Source organism: Pagrus pagrus (genome assembly GCF_965226575.1).
Source record: "Pagrus pagrus genome assembly, chromosome: 24".
Taxonomy (NCBI): domain Eukaryota; kingdom Metazoa; phylum Chordata; class Actinopteri; order Spariformes; family Sparidae; genus Pagrus; species Pagrus pagrus.
In genome coordinates, this window is record NC_140206.1 from 6,780,940 (window position 1) to 6,799,378 (window position 18,439).

The 18,439-nt window shown below is 40.2% G+C and overlaps 1 protein-coding gene across 1 annotated transcript in view; it reads left to right on the forward strand.

Moving 5' to 3' along the window:
* Nucleotides 1–6,320: 6,320 nt before the first annotated feature.
* Nucleotides 6,321–18,439, forward strand: part of LOC311253307 (uncharacterized protein) — a 35,279-nt gene continuing 23,160 nt past the window's right edge. The window contains exon 1 of the mRNA XM_084347183.1: nucleotides 6,321–6,565. The gene's annotated coding sequence lies outside the window, so the exon portion shown is untranslated. The remainder of the gene's footprint in view (nucleotides 6,566–18,439) is intronic.

The window sequence follows — 18,439 nt, forward strand, 5'->3', positions numbered from 1 at the left end:
TGCCTTCTTGTCGATCAGTGATGAAAATATCATTGTGGATCGCTTGTAAACGCTGTGAACTTTGGTTTCTGTGAGATTTCCGAAGCTTAAACCCAAACCTCTGCCGGAGCCAGCGGACATTTCAATCACACCTCATCTCTGTGTTACCGTCACAGTTGGAAACGAGCGCTGCCGAATCAAAACTTCCCCTCCTGTGGATTCTTGGACGCTTCCGAGCGGCTGTTTGAGTGTGACATTGTTAATCTTAACTCTTAATCAATCGGTCTGAGCGGGGGAGGAAGAAGAAGAAAAACTAACCCATGTTCGCTGTCCGTGAGGCCTGAGTGGGAAAAACTTGCGCTGACAGCTGGAATGTTTGGAGGCACCTTCTTCGGTTACAAATTAAGTTTGAACCGACGGTCAGATTTGTCCGCCATTTGCCAGGATTCGCTTCCCAGTCTTGACAACTGGAGTAACATCTATCTTAACAGCTGAGGTTCTGTTTTGTTATTCCACCTTGGGGCTTGATCCTTTGCCTTTTCCTGCAATCTGGGAGGCTCGTTTGCAGTCTTGACTGTAATCCCCAGAATCTGACGAGGGATTTCCCTTTTTCCCCTCACAACTATGCACACTGATTTGGCGAGATATTCGTCTGATGGTCAAGCACGACTAACCCGTCCAAGAAGTAATACAAGCACAGGGCGGGAATCATGCATCCTGCGATTAAATTTACCAGTCTGATATCAATAAAGCCAATAAGTTTATTCTAGAAAGAGTTTAGTTTTGGCTGCAGAGGGTTCATAACCTTCTTTTTTTGTATTCCCTTGTTATTGCCACATTATTTCTGTTTTCCCTCCTTGTGGCTCCGAGTTCCTCTGCTCGTGTTTGCCAAACCTGGAGCCAGGAACTGCTTTTCAACATCCAGGCATGGGAACATTACCTCAAATGCGTCAATTTCGGAAATCAGATCTTGTTTACGGATGGAGTCCAAGCAGACAGCCGGGATCCAGGCCCGAGGAGTTGTGGGTCATGGATTATATACAAATTGCTCATGTCTTTCGCCCTGTGGCTGGATGAACTTCCTCCCTGTATTTAAGCACTTATAAAATCACTTCTCAACATTTTTTCCTATTTGCAAAATAGGCATATACAGTTTTAGTGCATCAGTGGCTTCATTATGTTAATGTGTAGTTTACAATATTAAATTCAATAAATAGAAAAAAATAAAAGCTTTATTTGAGTGTAGACAAGCTTATAAACGTCTTGAAACTTTAGTGCCAGCTTGTACAAACACAAACTCTAATTGATGACACTTGTCAGCTTGTTCAGGTGCATTTCCTGTGAGCCACCACAAGGGGGCAGTGCTATAGACATTAACCCTCTGCTGCACACCATCACCTTGAAGCAACAGAGAGTCACTCTGGCCCTCTGACCCCCTTAAACATGGATAAATATTTCCATTTTTACATATTATGATGTTTGATCAATCCAATGAGGAAATGAAGTGGAGATAATGTTCAATTTGTGGTTGGTACTATAGATTTAAACTCCTTTAAAGGTGCACTCTGTAGTGTTGGAGAAGACATTTTAACCAGAAGAGAAAGATCTTCATTGATAAACAAACTCTCTTTGTTTTTGTGACTGAATAAACAAACTGGCTTTGGTTCATGGTTGATTTACAAATTAGGATTTTTCAAAATAAAATGTTGCGCTCTGTTACAGAATAAACTACCCATGATTATGTACAAGTTGATGAAGCAAGCAGTTGATTGACAGTAAATTAAATGGCAACTTTTTGAAAAAAAATAATTTTAGTTGAACTGTTTAGTTAGTTAAATAATCTGCAAATAAATCAATAATGAATATAATCATTAGTTGCAGCCTTTTATAAAATACGTAGTTCGAAATCCGAGAAGAGAAAAACATGTATTCAAACACACACGTCATTTTTATTATGCTTTATATTTCACACAGAATTAATTAAAGGTTCATTATTAAAAATTAACTTGTTCTGTAATGAACAAGGGATTATATGTGTGTCCAAACATAACTTTTCAAAGTTGCTCTAGAGAAATCAAATTTTCTTGGATTTCGTCCACAAGCAAATATATAAATACTTCTGGGTGGGTTGAGTTTATCAGAAGACAAAAATTTTAAATATATTAATGCAATAGAGGGCTAACATCTGTTAAAACACTAGCGCCCTGGTTAATGAACGCATCCAACAGCAGAGCGTCTTTGGTGTGACAAAGTTCTTTAGTTTCAGACTCTTTGCGTGCCGTCCAGAACCGTAACCGTAACGCTTCACTGTTTAGCTTGGACACCGAGACACGACAGTCCTCCGTGTCCCCTGCCAAGGAAAACCCTGTAAAAGTCTATTAGTGCGAGCGAGGGGCTGTGACACATGTACGAGCGTCAGCGCCAGAGTCTAGCGAGGCGGGAACACTGACAGATCAAAATCTCAGTGTGGAGGCAAAGTGTGAATCCTGCCGCTCAGTTCTGCTGCCAGTCGCACTAAGACCCTAAACCGAGAGAGAGCACTTCACAAGAGGATACTCGTCTGTAATGTGGTTTCTGAAAGAGTGAGGACGACCACAGACGCGAAAGAGCTTCGGTTTGATCATTAGAGTGAAGGGTCTGAACCACCACATGATGTGAATGCCATGGAAGAACAGTGGTAAGAAGCTATAACTACGTCTAGATGTTTGATTCATATGGTGGTGCGCAAAGATCCACAACTTCGACACTCTCACAGCGGCTTATTAAAGACGTATTCATCAAACAGAATCAGTAAAAGCAGAGCAGAAAGAGAAGAAGTCGTTTGTTTTGCTTCATTTTGTGGAATCCGCCAGGAATCGAGAAGACAGGAAGGAAGGGTGTGCTGTAGGTGTTTCGGAAAGCAAGCTGAAAAATAAAATGCAGTAGACTAAACATCTTGACAATGCCTCCTATCCTGACCTCAACAAGGGTGAAAAGGGAAAGTCTCTTCTGCTTTATTATTACATTAAAGGAATCATTCGCCACCGGGTTTGTTGGACCTATAATGATTACCTCATACACATAAAAGATACAATATGTAACATTAAAATGTCTAAAAACAACATTGTTCTATATTTCAGTTGTGTACTTCCATTATCCCAAATGTGTTTTTGATCACTGTCTTGCTGAGAGTTAGACGAGTAGATTGATACCACACATGTCTGTACTGTAAATATGAAAGCTACAGCCAATTAGCCTAGCTTAGCATAAAGACTCGAGCTAGAGAAATAGCCTAGCTAGCCCAGCTCTGTGCAAAGGTAATGAAATCTACCTCTAAAGCTCACTGATTAACATTTTTTGACCTTGTTTCTTTAAAGTGTAATAAATAAATATAAGTTGGGGTTTTTCGGGAGGTTTTGCCGGACTATTTCGTGAAAACTATGCCGGTTGCCAGGCAACCCTACAGGAACAACAAGACCTTTTTTGATACAGATTAAACAAACATGATAGAACTTGTTAATTAGTGAGCTTGAGAAGTGCTGGTGTTTGTGCTAAGCTAAGCTAACAGAAAGACGTTTCACTGATCCTCTGCACCTTTATTAGTAAAGGACCTCTACACCAACATCTTTGGTGGTCTGAATGAGGCTCGTTTTGTAGCCTGACAGACGTTATGATGTCCGACAGCTCGTGTGAAAGATGCTGTAAACACACACCTGTAGTCAATTAGTCCCTCTGCCTTCTGCGTCTCATGTAACAGTCATTTCATCAGCTGAGCATGAATCCTCACACACAGGACTTTAATAAACTGTACAATACCAGACGTGTTAGGTCATGTCTGTCTCAAAGAAGCCATCACATTATTTATGTATATTTGTCTAATTTCTAGTCAAAATAACTCATTACACTTAATTTAAGACACCGAGAAACTAACATTTTAGTGAGATGTAGTGACTTTTTAGTCAATTTTAACATGTTACATTGGCAGATTACAAGCAAGACGTACCTTGTATTTATTGTTTTTTTTACTTATTTTTGAAGTGGCACTTAAAAATGTTACTTATAATGATTTAGATTTAGGTTTATTGCCATGAGCGTAGGTACAGGACAGAACAGGTACCTTAAAATTCTTAAAAGTCAACTTTATATGATACATTTTAAATAAAATACACACAAAAAACTATATAAAAATATACACAAAGTTATTGCCAACTGGCCAAGTGTGTCCTTTTTTGGTAAATATCCTATAACAGCAGGTAAAACTACCTGGGAGGGTAAAGACTCTTATTAAAGCAACTTAAGATCCAATTTTAACCTGATATTAGAGAAATATTCACATACAAATTTCATTAAACACCTCAGACAGCAGCTGCTGAAGCCTATGAAGTCATGCCTATGAATCCTGATTATATATTTTTACATTGAATTGTAGTTTTGGACTATCAAACATAACTTCAGGACCTTGTCAAACAAACTCGTGACTGTTCGGATTTAGCATCTATAAGCTTTGGCAGACCTCCATTACGGGTTCGTAGGCAGCGACTTCGTTCTCAGTCAACACAGTCTGTGTGTAATGTCTCCCTGTGTGACGAGACCGAGCCAACACAAACTTGTCCTCCTGGCAAACGAAGAGAGAAAGCTGGACAAACAGGGTCCAGGGCCGAGCTGCACAGACCCACTGCGAAGACCAACGGTAGTCCGTCTTCTTCTGGTCTGGCTGCATCTTTGTTATGATTCTGTCTCTGTTTTGACTCTTTATTCCCTGACACTGAATCGACGCTGCCTGAACCCCCTTAACATCAATCCATTGTGAGATTAACACATCAACGCCATAGCAGCGAGTTGTGAAAAGCTGATGGAGTTGATAAAGTCTCCCACAGATGGCTGACTTCAGCTGTTTCCATGTCTGGGAGTCATTTCGCTGGATAATAAAGTACAGTGAAATGTCAGTGAAACCTTCAGGGATGCAATTTAGCAAACATTAGGTGTCTAATGTGAATGTAATGCCCTAAAATATCAAAAACTCTTATTACACACACATCTAGCTCACTAGCTTTCATGATATAGATTGGAAACTTTATAAACTAAATATTACGAATGGGACACGTTAACATTTAAGTGACAAAGATGACTCTTATGTATCAGGAGATAAAGAGGAAAACACATATAATGCTCATTTTCAGGGTTATACATTTAATTTGGTTGTTTACTTGAAAAACTTGACTGCTCTGATTGGTCAGCTGTCACAGGCCTGAGCAGGCACCGCACACCATGTTTGGATCAGCTCAGTGTAACAGCGGACTTACCATTAGGCAAAACTAGGCGGTTGCCTAGGGCCCCAAGTTCCTTATCTCAATAGCTTCCAGGTCATGTGATCAATTGACTCAAAATCATGTTGGGATCATGTAACTACACTGGCTGGTTGAGATACGCCTCATGTTTTTACATTTTACATCTTTAAATATTTTGTATTAATTTTTACGTGTAAATATTAGCATTTTAGGTCAATAGCTTCCAGGTTATGTGATCAATTGACTCAAAATCAGTGTGGGATCATGTAACTACACTGGCTGCATGAGATACACCTCTTGTTTTTACATTTTACATCTTTAAATATTTTTTATTAATTTTTATTCATTCTTATATGTAAATATTAGCATATTAGCTCAATAGCTCCCAGGTCATGTGATCAATTGACTCAAAATCAGTGTCTGATCATGTAACTACACTGGCTGCATGAGATACACCTCTTGTTTTTACATTTTACATCTCTAAATATTTTTAATTAATTTTTATTATTTTTTTAAATAAATTTTTATGTGTAAATATTAGCATGTTAGCTCAATAGCTTCCAGGTCATGTGATCAATTGGCTCAAAATCAGTGTGGGATCATGTATCTACACTGGCTGCATGAGATACACCTCTTGTTTTTACATTTTGAACCTCTGAATATGTTTTATTAATTTATATTAATTTTTATATGCAAATATTAGCATCTTAGCTCAATAGCTTCTCAATAGCTTTAAACACAGTATCTCTGCTTTAAATATCCCACATTTTTATTTCGAAAACAGGAAGTCAGTACACGCTGTAGCTGTCTTCTCCGTGTGTTTACTGTAAAGTCTGCAATACGGGTGCACTTGAAATGTTGGAGTGGCTTGCGAATGTCGAATATCCAACTTAAAACTAACTTCACTGAAGTCTTGTCATGATGTATTTTCCAGCTGGCCCAAGACGATTTTTTAAAGAGTTTTGGCTCAAGAAGTCACCCCACAAAGGAAGAGTCTTTCAGTTTATCACAAATATTAGCATTAAATCATCATTTTGAGGGTACATGGTTTTCACTGGGCAGGATGGGTTTGAAATATGTAACCAGCAACGTAAATGATGTACAGTAGTGGAGTAGAAAGTGCAGTATTTGCCTCTGAGATACAGCGGAGCAGACAAAATTGAAGTTGCATGAAATCCTAAAATGTCTACGTCAGCACTTGAGTAAATATACTTACACTTCACCACTGGGTAAGAGCCTTATACTGTGTTTTGTGTGTGTTTGTTTTCAGAATGAGGGAGAGACAACGTGAAAAAGGGACAGGAAGAGAGGGACAAAAGGTAAAACAAATAATACACGTGTATTCTGTTAAAATGTATGTATCTGTATAATTGACCTCAGAGGGCCCCATGCCTGCCTTTGCCTTGGGCCCCAAATTTCTTAAATCCGCCACTGGCTCAGTGCTATATACTACGTCCCCTGACTTCCTCCTTTGCGACGTAATAATTAGTACGGCCACTAGAGGGCGTCACCTAGCAATAAATATGGGTCGTAATAGGCTGCTTGCACAGATGACCGACCTAAATAGACTTTCTGATGAGGACGTGGATATCCAGGTGCTCGCATTTTTAGTACAAGGAGGTAAAAATTGTATTGATTACGCTTTTTTAGCAATAAAATACGGATAAAAACAATGTTTTAATGACCATACACTGCAAATTTTTAAAGTGGACTACTTTAAAGATGTCAGGGAACCAATTACCTGAGAATGACTAAGAAAAGAAAAAAAACTATTACATTCAAATCGTGGCAATAAAACACTTACAACAGTTTGAAGAGGTGGCTGGACGGACTTTATTTCATAAGCTGACATTTTAATGTGCATTTTTAAGAGCTTAAAGGAGCATTTTGTATTTTATTGCATCCAAATTCTCAGTTATACAAAGGAGATAAACCGCTTTGTTAAGTAAAACACAAGCGATACATGTTAGCCCTAAAAATCCAACGCCCCTGTACAGTGTTAATCCTCTCTCCTACTACCAGCAGTAGGCTGGCTGGGCCTGAGACACTCACAGGGTCAACAGGAAAGATCACAGCATGTTCTGGGCTAAAAGCAATTTTCAGGTTGTAAAACACAAACTAAAACTAATTTCGACACGTCTCTCATGCTTGTTAGTCCACCACAACACTGATCCACACTCAGGTATCAGAGTCTCAGCCTGTTTGGCAGACGAACGCCGGGGTTTAGTTTGCTCTGCTCCTCAGAGGAATGCTGGGAATTATTTGCACTGTCTGCTTTGGACTTCTGCTGCTTCTGACCGGCTCAGTTCGGCTGTTTCTGGATGCATCGGCCCCTTATTTTTTTTGCCTCGCATCTGTGTTTGATGTTGCACCAGGGCGGCTTTGGTGTGTCAGCTGCAGCCTATTTCTCTTAATGGCGTCTGAATGGATGTAGAATTGGTGTGTCTCTGCATCGTGTCTGAGTTTGGAGGTTTTTGAACCCGTAGCAGACAGAATCTGGGATCGCAGCGATCCGGTCTGCTTGGCGAGGCGTAAAAGTGAGCCTGTTTTGGGGATATTAGCGCAAATATTTTGCCAAGTGCAGAAATAAAACAGGGCTTTGTGGCTTCGTCTGACACACAAATGGGGAGGAATTCGACTTTTTCACGTCGACCACGTGCACGAGAAGCTACTCCTGCTCAACATCACAGTCCTGTACTTGACAAACACTCCTGAAAACACATGACGAGACTCTCTAATGATACTTTCACAACACCAGGCCGAAAATACCTGCGGCTCGGCGCTCTTGGTACTTCAAAGCGAGCGATGTCCGCTTGCAAATTACCCATAAAGGAGGTGGCTGTAAATTCTCACCCACCCACGGCAGCGTGACCTATAGAAGAGGTGGAAGGAAAAGGAATCCATCATTTGTCTGAAAACGATCCCCTTAATTAGTCTGGAAGGCCGTCGGAGCTTCACGGAAAAGAGACAAGATCTTGGCTCGTCGTCTCTTTTTTCAGGCTGCTATATTTCATCCGTTTGCTTACAGTGGCATGAATGTGAGACAGCTGCCATTCCTGACTCCGGAGGATAATATGAGCTGGTTCATGTTAGAAAATTAAAGGAAGTGTGCACACACCTCCTGGGACGTAATTACAAGAACGACTTTACGCCACTGGAGCTTTGAAGCCAATGAATCAGGCTAATTAGTGTCATATTGGCACTTTGAGGTGACGAGCTGCACGCTGTAAAAACATATTCTGACAGCAGGACACAAAAAAATACTGTAAAGTAATGGCAGATAGCCATCTTGTAAAAAACAGCAATTTACCGTAATTAAAATACATTTTATGCTTAATTTTGAAATGAGATCTTGTTCATTCATTTTTTGGTCTTTTAATGTTAAATGAAGACTCAGCTTCTTTCATTTTAGACTCAAAAGTGAAGTACAAGTACCTCAAAATTGTACTGAAGTACAGTATTTGAGTAAATGTACTTACATTACACCATTGGTTTCGACATCAAAGGTCTATTAAGCCAAATTACATTTTGTTTTGCTGCACAGTGAAGTAGAAACCGGTCCAGGACGGCGAACACTAAACTTTTTCATTCTGGGAACCCTCACCCAGTATGTATGTTTAATGAGGCAAAGCCTCTACGAGAGAGAATATGCTTGTAACTCGTCTTATTTTTAGCCTTATTAAGTTCATTTGAGTGTGGGAACGCCGAGTTGAACACTTGTACGGTTTTCAAAGCAAACATTTGTTCGATCCCCTGGACGTGACTTCTTGTTGCAGGCTAATTCCTGAAACCGCACTGTTCTGTTCTGCTAATAGTCCCAAAGAAACTGCTGTTAAACATATGTTTATGTTCTGTTGGATGCCGTCTGGATCCTTTTATAATTGCGCTGCAGAAGAAAAACCTGGTACGAGCGTGAAAGACCATCTTTGTGTTGAAACCTTTTGATAAACTGCTGGTTGAACGAAAGAAGCTTTGGGATTTGGGAAAATGTAAAGAGCAAGACCTGTTATGCTTTTTTTATTCTCTCCCTATCCTTCTGTGTTTTATGTTGGTTCCTGTGCATGTAAAAGATCACTAAAAGGTCAAAGTCCAAGCCAACGGGAGCTCCTATCTCCTACAGAAAATACTGCTCCTGAAGTACCTGAAACACCTGGTCCATAGCCCCGCCTTTAATTCTGTGACTTCCTGACATCACACTGCGTCACCATGTCACATTTTGCATAATTTATGCTTATATTTAACGTAGACGTGAAGCTGACTGATAGCTGAGAAGAAAACAGAGCCGACCGGAGATACATGATAAGCAGTGCTGGCTCAGGCATGTGTGAGCTGACCAATCAGAGGTGGGGCCTTAAAGAGACAGGAGCTAAAACTGGAGCGGGGATACAGTGCTGCATTACTGGACAGTATGAGAAAGCTGATGTGGTTTTTGAGGATTAAAGCATGTAAACCTATTCTAAGAGTAACCCAAAATAAAATTATGATCCTGAAAATGAGCCTAATATGTCTCCTTTAATAAATAACGTTCGCAGAGCTGAACCTTCAATCCTATAGCAAAACACAGCGTTGGCTTTACAGTGTGGGTGTGGTGGGAATCATGAGTGTTTATCAAGACACCTGTCTGGTCTTGGTCAAACAGCATTCTCATGAGGAACTCAACATGGTGCTCATAACATGTCCGTCTGAAAAAAACTGTATGCAGAGACGACCCAAAACTGACACGGGGCAGAAAAATGAGTAATAGATGCAGGAATTTCTGGATCAGCGGTGTATTTGTGACTTCACTGCTTAACCCACAACCCGATGGACAAAACATGCCCCAAATGGTGCCCCCTTTAAAAAAAGCAAGAAGGGAGAAAAATGTTAAAACAAGCTTCACTTTAAGCTTTAAAGACAAACTCAAATCTTTCATCCCAAACCCAGTGGACCCAGACTTTGGCCAGACTCCGTCCCAGATGAACAGACAATGACTCAGCGGCTTTTAACGCTGTGAGCAAGCTCCTTTTTTTTTTCTCGAATCCACCTAAAATTGATTAATATACTTCCCACCATCAAACACCGGGGGTTTCCAGTCCACATATCTGGCCCCCGTTCCAAGGGCAGCAGGGGAATGAAATGCAAACCGAAGCGTTTGGCTCAAACGTGCAGCCAAATAAATAAAACACTGGAGGAGGGAGGCTCTCCCAGAGCTGTGGTATTCTCTCGCATACATGCAGTAATCTTGACGGACAGAGATTACCTTCATGCCCAAGGCCGATGAAAGTGTGCGCTCAGAGTCGGATGACAGCATAGTTTGACAAAATGTGGATGAAAGTGTGGAAATAACGCATGCTGTGGGAAAGATGGAGTTTTATCCTCAGCGTTGGAGACCGTGAATGTCTCGTTTTATTCCAAAACGTTGGAGAAAATCGGATATTTAATCTTGAATTCGTTATGAATGGACCATTAATTTCACTGTATTGTCGCCCTATCCAATAAAAATACATTATTGACAAGTGGGTTGAATTATGTATTTTTAAACACTCGTCTTGAAGTCAAAGTACTTTCTCGTCTTTAAATATGTAGAGGAGTCTGAGTGAAAGTGACACATTTTCCCTGCACTTTTAATCTACTTACCATCATGTCCACTCACATTTATTTATGAAGGCTTGTTGGCAGGCAGGTGTGTTCAGGTGCGTGTGAGTGCAGCAGCCAGGCAGTGTGTAGGAGTTGGCCGACTGCAGAGGAGCAGAAAAAGAAAGAGTGAATGTTTATGGATCATATTCACCATTTTCATAATGTAATTACTCCTGCCCAGAAACACAGACTGTACTGACGGAGACTCTTTGAGATAACTGAGTGAACTGTAAATTTTTGTGGACAAAGAGGGGAAATATGTTAATGTTTTACATCACTCGACAGCTCAAGAAGGTTGGAGTTGTTAGTCTCGTGAGGGTAAAAAATATGCAAATTGACAATATAGCGCTACGAATATCTAGAAACTTTATTTAAGTAAACACTTCTGTATCGAGTTGAATATAAAAAAAGCTTCCCATCAATGCTTTCTACAAATCATAAAGTAATAATACTGCTAATTTCTTCATACGTGCCGTACAACAGACCCTAACAAGTTGCATTATGGGAATTGTAGGACGCTGGATTTTTGGTACAGTGGCCCTGAAGTGTGAAACACAACGACAAATCACGGAAAATTCACAAAACACAAAATTTGGGTTTTGTAAATCTTCTGTAAACGTTATGGATTGTTGTTGTACAGTGTGTTTTTTACATTTATTTTCTTTTTATTTCTAAAAGCTAGTACGGAAAATATAAGATGTGTTTTGTCCTTTACCTGTAACATCAATAATCCAGAATGTATTGCTGCTGTAAGATCATGTTTTATGTTAAGTGATGTCGCCGTCACAGGCTCGCTGTTAAAGCAACATTATGTAGAAATTTGTATGATTCAACACCCCCATCGTTCTTTTGCCCCATCGATAGCTAGGCTAGCAGAGCTAACACGTAGCAGCAGTTAATAATAGTAACGTTGAATGACTTATTATATAAAGTCACAAGAAACAAACTACCTGTTTTTTGGGCTTTATGGTAAATGTAGGAAATCAATGACGCCACTGTTAGGCTAGTAATGGTAGGAAAAAAAGTGGGTGCGCCAGGAAAAGTTATCTATAAATCTCTCCTGGAAACATTTAACATCCCGAAACCGATCGTATCTTATCGTGTTAAAGAATGTAAAATACACTGCAACACTCCCAGAACCAAAGCTAGTCGAGTCATTTACTTCAGCCTGCAAGTTATTGTAAAACAATGGGTTGAGCGTGGTCTCCTGGCCCTAGACAATTGCATCATACTTAAGAAAACATGCACACTGGGATCCACACTGGGATCCACACATTCCACACGCTGACATGTTTCCAGCACAGTGACAGACAAAGCAAGAAAAGGAGGCTTAAAGCTCAGACGGGAGCTGGTTTGCCCTCGTACAACCCTGCTTTCTCTGTCTTAATGAGCACAGGAAATGTTGGTAAAGGCGGTTAGCGGCAAATGATCCCTTTCCTGCCGTATCACACGGAACCGGTGCGCTTTTGGTTTTGCACAATAATTGGCCTGACTTCACCTGAAGGAAAACACGCGGTGACAACATGAATAAACAGTATTCTGCTCTTGTGTGTTATGTTTTCACAAGCTGTCCAGCGTAGCATGCTACAGTGAACGCTTTGCTCACCATGAGATGTTAATGATAATATTTGACCGTCTGAGCAATTAACATTTCTTGAAACACAGGTTACGTGTTGGGAGGGTTCTTTGTTCTCTCAAAAAGTTTACCTTACACTATACTGTACATTAAAGCGCCACCTGCACTAGTTTGTATGTAGATTATTGAGCAAAATGGACGAACTAAATCCATTTTAAGTCTGAAGCATGACAAAATGACAACAACTTGACAGGGTCTGAAAACTTTCCATTCGTACTGTGCCAGCAAATACATTTTTATCTTACAAGCACACGTGTAGCGTGGTTACTGCTCATCAGAAACAGATTTCTGGTGATTTAATGCTCTTGGAAATGTAGTGAGACAGCTGTGACACTGTCTCTGAACTCTGGTTTCTGGATTGTTGTAGATGATCTGTTCAATCAAAGCACATTGAACGATAAAACCTCATTAGCAAATGATACATTTCTGTAGTGAACCTTTTCCACAAAGAAATTTTGAGATGTGGCCGCTGGAAATCAGTTGGAAGTACTGAAATAGTAATGGCTGAATTTGAATTAGATGCTTCAGTTTCGGGGTCATGGCTTGCAGTGACACTTAAAGTAAAAAAGGTATGTATCCTAATGTCTTTGATGATCCCCTGACTTTTTCCTCTAGAGCCACCATGAGGTTGAAATTTTAGGTTTTAGTTGGTACATAATTTGTGCTGATGCATGACCGAAAACCTGCAAAACTAAACTCCATCAGCTTCAGTTCTCTACTGCTAATTAGCAAACGTTAGCATGCTAAAACGCTAAACTAAGATGGTGAACAGGCCAACCACTATTGGTCGCCCATCTCTATTAGCAGGATTAAGACGTCTGCGAATGAAATCATGGCAGATCATTTGTGTGTATTTGCGTTACTTGCGGGGAAAGTTGATTCACCGCCAACAGCCAGATTACTTTACATACGCAGCTCTCACTAAATTCAGCACTCACCAGAGAAACCAGTTCTCTCCCTTCGTTTCGCCTCTCCTCTCTGTAATGTCGTTCGTGGAGTACATTTCCCCTCCAACTCTAGTTCACAGTCATCATTGCAGTACATATGTAAATACCCGACAATAGAGGTCACTTAGGGATCGCTGCTGCAGTCGGGTTAATAAACAGGAGTGAAGATGAATCCACCTTTTATTCCCTAAAGTTAAAAAGTAATCTCTGAGCTCTCCTCCTCGTCGGCTCCGGATCAGAGCAGAATCCGATGTAACTCCGGGTGTTTATTCCTCCAGAAGGTCTGGCTCTGCACCCAACACTTGGCAAATGTCTTTTGTTTTGATAGAAGGATCCCTAGCGGAGGAAATTAGATATTGTGCATTTAAGCTCAAAGCACAACTACGCCTAAGTTCAGCCTCACGGAGCTGCTGGCGTGGCTTTAGATTTTTACAGCCAATTAAGCCGTCTCATGATTTCACTCCACTGCTATCTGTCAATCACTCGTGCCAGTTACAGTGAGACACAGTCAAGAGCTCCAAAGGAAAAGTGAGAGGGCTAAATGGTTTTCTTTGAAAAAGTCTTTGCCAGGCCTTGTGCTTTTTCACACAGCCCGCTGGCTTTGATGAAGAGATGAAGACAATCTGTCGTCTCAAGAAACCTTTTGTATCCGGTTGCTCTGCGCTCGCTGTCCCTCTGCCAAACTCTCAAAACCATCCACCAAAGATGGAGAGGAACACTCGAGTCTCAAAGCAGGCCCTGAGACGACTGGATTAACAGCCAGACAGAAAAATTCAGAGGTGGTCATGAGAGAAAGCAGCTCGTCACCGCATTAAGTAACTGGTTCCAGCAGGAATCATCAGGTTTGCATGTTTCCCTGTGAGGAAGTACTGCAGACGGTGTTGACTGATGTATAGCCCTTTACTTTTGTTCGCCATATGGATGTTGTTGCTGGGAACGTATACACAGTTCTGCCTCATCACATCAGGACCATTAGCCTGTCCTGCCCCACAGCTGTAACTGGTATTCATCGGTTTCTTGTAATGACATCATGTAACTACAGTCAGGACCTGCATCTGAAGTCTTTTTGAGCCAAAATCTTTCAAGTGCACTCCACAAAGGACAAAAAGCAGAACCAGGATGTAACAGAGCTCTGTTAGCCATTTACAAATTAGTCCGCGCGTACACATCAAACTCAGGAGACTCTTTTACCTCACCAATATGGCTTGTAAGGAAGTGTAAAGATGTCAGATTTTCACTTTGGCAAGCTACCAAACAGAGGTGTCAGAAAGGAAATCCCTACATATAAGCTTGATGTATGAACATTTTAAAAAAACCCGTGCTGGCATGCAGGAAATCCAGCGAGAGCTCATAAATCTCTCCACAAGGCTTTAGGGTTAATCTTAGTTGAGGGTCTGTATGATAGATGAGGAGTGAAAAGTACAGTACAGATATGTTTTTGCTGTCAAGTTTCTCATATCTACTTTTGGTTTTCTGACAGTCTGAAGATAAGAATTGCCTTTAGTATTTAGGCTAACAGACGAAAACGCTTTGAAAGGTGTATAAAAGGAATAATGTTTCATTACGCTGACTATCAGATGGTCATGTTTGATCATTTTAGCATGAAGTCTGTGCAAATATTTCGTATTACCCTGTAAATAAGGCTCTTAAATATGCACTTGATGGCTACATACATGCTGTGAAAGACTATGCTGTAAACTTCCCCATATCCAATAAAGAGCACGACAGAGCTGCTAACGTTAGCTTAAACTCTGATAGCATCCCGGACCAACTCTCACACAGTCAACGCAGTGGGGAAAAACTACACAGTTGATGTTTCGTCTCAAATAAATTGCTCATTATTGATTTTACTGGCTGAAATCACAACTGTTAGCTAGCCTAGCTACTTATTTAAGCTAACGTTTGCTGAAAGAGTTAGCTAAAAAACCCATGACAGACCTTTTTTTGGGTGTTGACTTATATTATATAAATAAATGCTCCGTAAAAGGGCTCTTAAATATGCACTTGATGGCTACATACAAAAGTAAAAGTAAAAGACTAAGGTGTAACCAAGTGTGTAAGAGCAGGACAGAGGCGCTACCATTAGCATGGATAGCATCCAGGATCAACTCCAACTGTCCAAACAGTAGGGAAATACTACTGAGAGCAAAATGTTCTGAAGATCAAGTAAGAAAAGAACAATTAAATTAACAATATTCTCGGGCAAGAAAAGAAAAAAGGCCCTGAAAGAAACTGCAACTAGTTAAATTTCTTTAAGGCAAGTAAAGAAAAACCTTCCTCATTCTTCTTTAGGTGATCATTTGCCAAGTCGGTGGTCACATTTTACACAACCCCACTGATTTAGAGATTGTAGTAATGTGCTGTGCTTGAGAATTAGATCATTGGCTCCAGTCTGAATTCTCACACTTCTCCAGCAATCTATAATGAAATGCCTGCATCCAAGTTTGTTAACCACAGTGTATCAACATAAACTTTAATTGACAAGCTTTAACATTTTTCACTGCTGATCCTATTTTCCCCTCCTCACTGCTGTGCTTAGTTATTTCCTTTCTCCACCAAATAACCAAGAGGTACATGGGAGGAAGAGGAAGGTCTGCATTTTTCTGAGTTGTTAGGTGACTTTATGAGACGTTCTCACAGACTGGTCCAATTCACGGCTGAACTCGACAGCTGTGGTTCTGCTAGATCGAAAAAAGTCAGGCAATCTGGACAGAAACAAAGTGTTACTCAAATCTGTGGTGACAGAAGTGGAGCCAGGGTACTGCCTTGTCTGTCTTTGGGAAATGCACACTGAGCAAAAAAAATAAAAAAAATGAAAAAACTTTGAGGCAACCAAATCATGGTGGAGGAATTAATCTGGCGTCTTGAATTTAACCAAAACTACCAAACACAGTTTTTTTCAAATGTGCAAACATATTGCAGTGATTTTAGGAACATTAGCAGCCTGCCTCTGTGGTCCAGACTAAAATATTTATTGGATGATTCACCATAAAGTATTTGACAGACGTTCATGCCCCCCTCAGGATTTATTACATTAACTTAGCTGAACTCATAACTTTTCCTCTAACACATTCCCATCAGCCTCAGCTGTACTTTTTGTTTAACTGCTAATAAGTAAATGTTAGCATGCTAATAAACTAAACTAAGATGGTAAACATGGCAAACATTATACCTGATAAACATTAACATGTTAGCATTGTCAAAATAAGCCTGAACATGCAGATGTTAGCATATCACAAAACACTGATGTGGCAACCTAGCCAAGCTAGCCAAGCTGCTAGAATGGCTACAGACTCTTCGACACTTTTTTTTCTGATTAACATGTTTTCACACAAGATACAAGTACAGTATTTTTCCTCTGTGAGATCTATTGGGCTAATGATCAAGTTTCTTTCAAAATAAAACCCCTAGTTGTTGTACTTACAATAGCACATCATCGGCGCAAGTTACGTTAGTGAGCACTTGCCGATGTCTCTCGTACGTCTTCCCAAACAATTTGCTTTGTCGGGTCAACTTCAGGAAGACTTATTTGTGCTATCTGGGAAGTTAAGAGGCAAAAATCTTACATTTTGCATTATTATTGCTTAGTTTTGCACTTTATACTCAAGTGTTTGTCTACAAGTTTGAGCATTGGGCTGACAGAACCAATAGTACAAGCCTCAGGAACCACCATGATGGTAAAATACAGACTGATTCGACTTTATTCCCATGACCCTCAAACGATCATGTCAGAGAGAGGTGCCAGGAAAAGAAGTAAAAAGTGTGCCCATAAAGACTTTAATATTTTTTCCAATGTCCACTTCACTTTGTTTCAGTGTTTTGTTGGTTTTGGAGAACAACATATTTCAAAATCCATGCCCACCAACAAATTATATCCATGACTGTATTAATCAGATTCCAGTCAATCACATGGAAGCCATTTTATAGCTGCTGCAACATTTTGAAATACGTTAAGGCTGTTTGACAGGGCACGGTCTTAGTTTTGAGAGAGATGCTCGTGGATAGCTTTTCAAAACCAAAACTTGAGAAAACAATGTGAATTTCCGACAGACGTCATCCTCTGTAAACAACACAAACCGAACTCGTGTTTTCGAACAGTGCGTCCATCTGTGAGTGTTACTGATGAGTCCTAGCTGCCAATCCTCAAGATGAAAGAAAGTTGATTGTGGAACAGGAAACAGGGAATATTAAGCGTCATTGCCAAGGTTGTCTGTGCTTTTCCCTTTGCTTTGGCAACTTGGCCTTGAGATCTAAGTCGCAGGTTAATAACTACATGAACAGGAAGTCTGTATGCAGACAGGTATGAAGTCAGTGTTTCCACGCAGCCGACTGCTTGTTGTTCTCTCTCTTGGTTTGCTGCTCTGGACTTCATAAAAGTGAAAGTGATGACTTATATGACTGACAGTGAAAAATGAAGAATAGGTTCCAGATTTTGATTTTTTTAAAAAGTAGTAGGTTGTTGGTCAGTGAAGGAAAATAAGTCTTTCTGTCCATGTTAACTGAAGTCATGACTATTTACACTGTAAATGACTTTAACAAGCACAAATTAACAGCGAATTTCGGCACAAAGAAGCTGTCAGGAAAATCGGTCCGGGTGGGAAACCAAAATGTTTTCTTTATAAGCAGTTCCTTCGTGGGGAGAACACGTTCAAGAACTGAAATAGCAACACAAACAAAAACACAAAGAATAATTCCCTCAAATGTGAACCAGCTGTTCACAGTGTGAAGGTCCGGCCCCTCGTCTCTGCTTCTTACTTCCATACAGCGAAGATTTTGGACGAAAGATAAATCTTTTTGACATTTTACACCAAAAGCTCTGCAAAGGAGTCACATTGAAGGGGTTGTGTTGCCAGATTGGGCTTCTTTTTGTTTAAGTGGGTGGACAAAAAACCTTTCCACCGACAAAAAGTTAGGCTATATTCCAAAACAATGAATACTATCAATGATTGCTGTTTTTGCTTGAACAGAAGAAAAATCCCCTCCAACAGAAGATT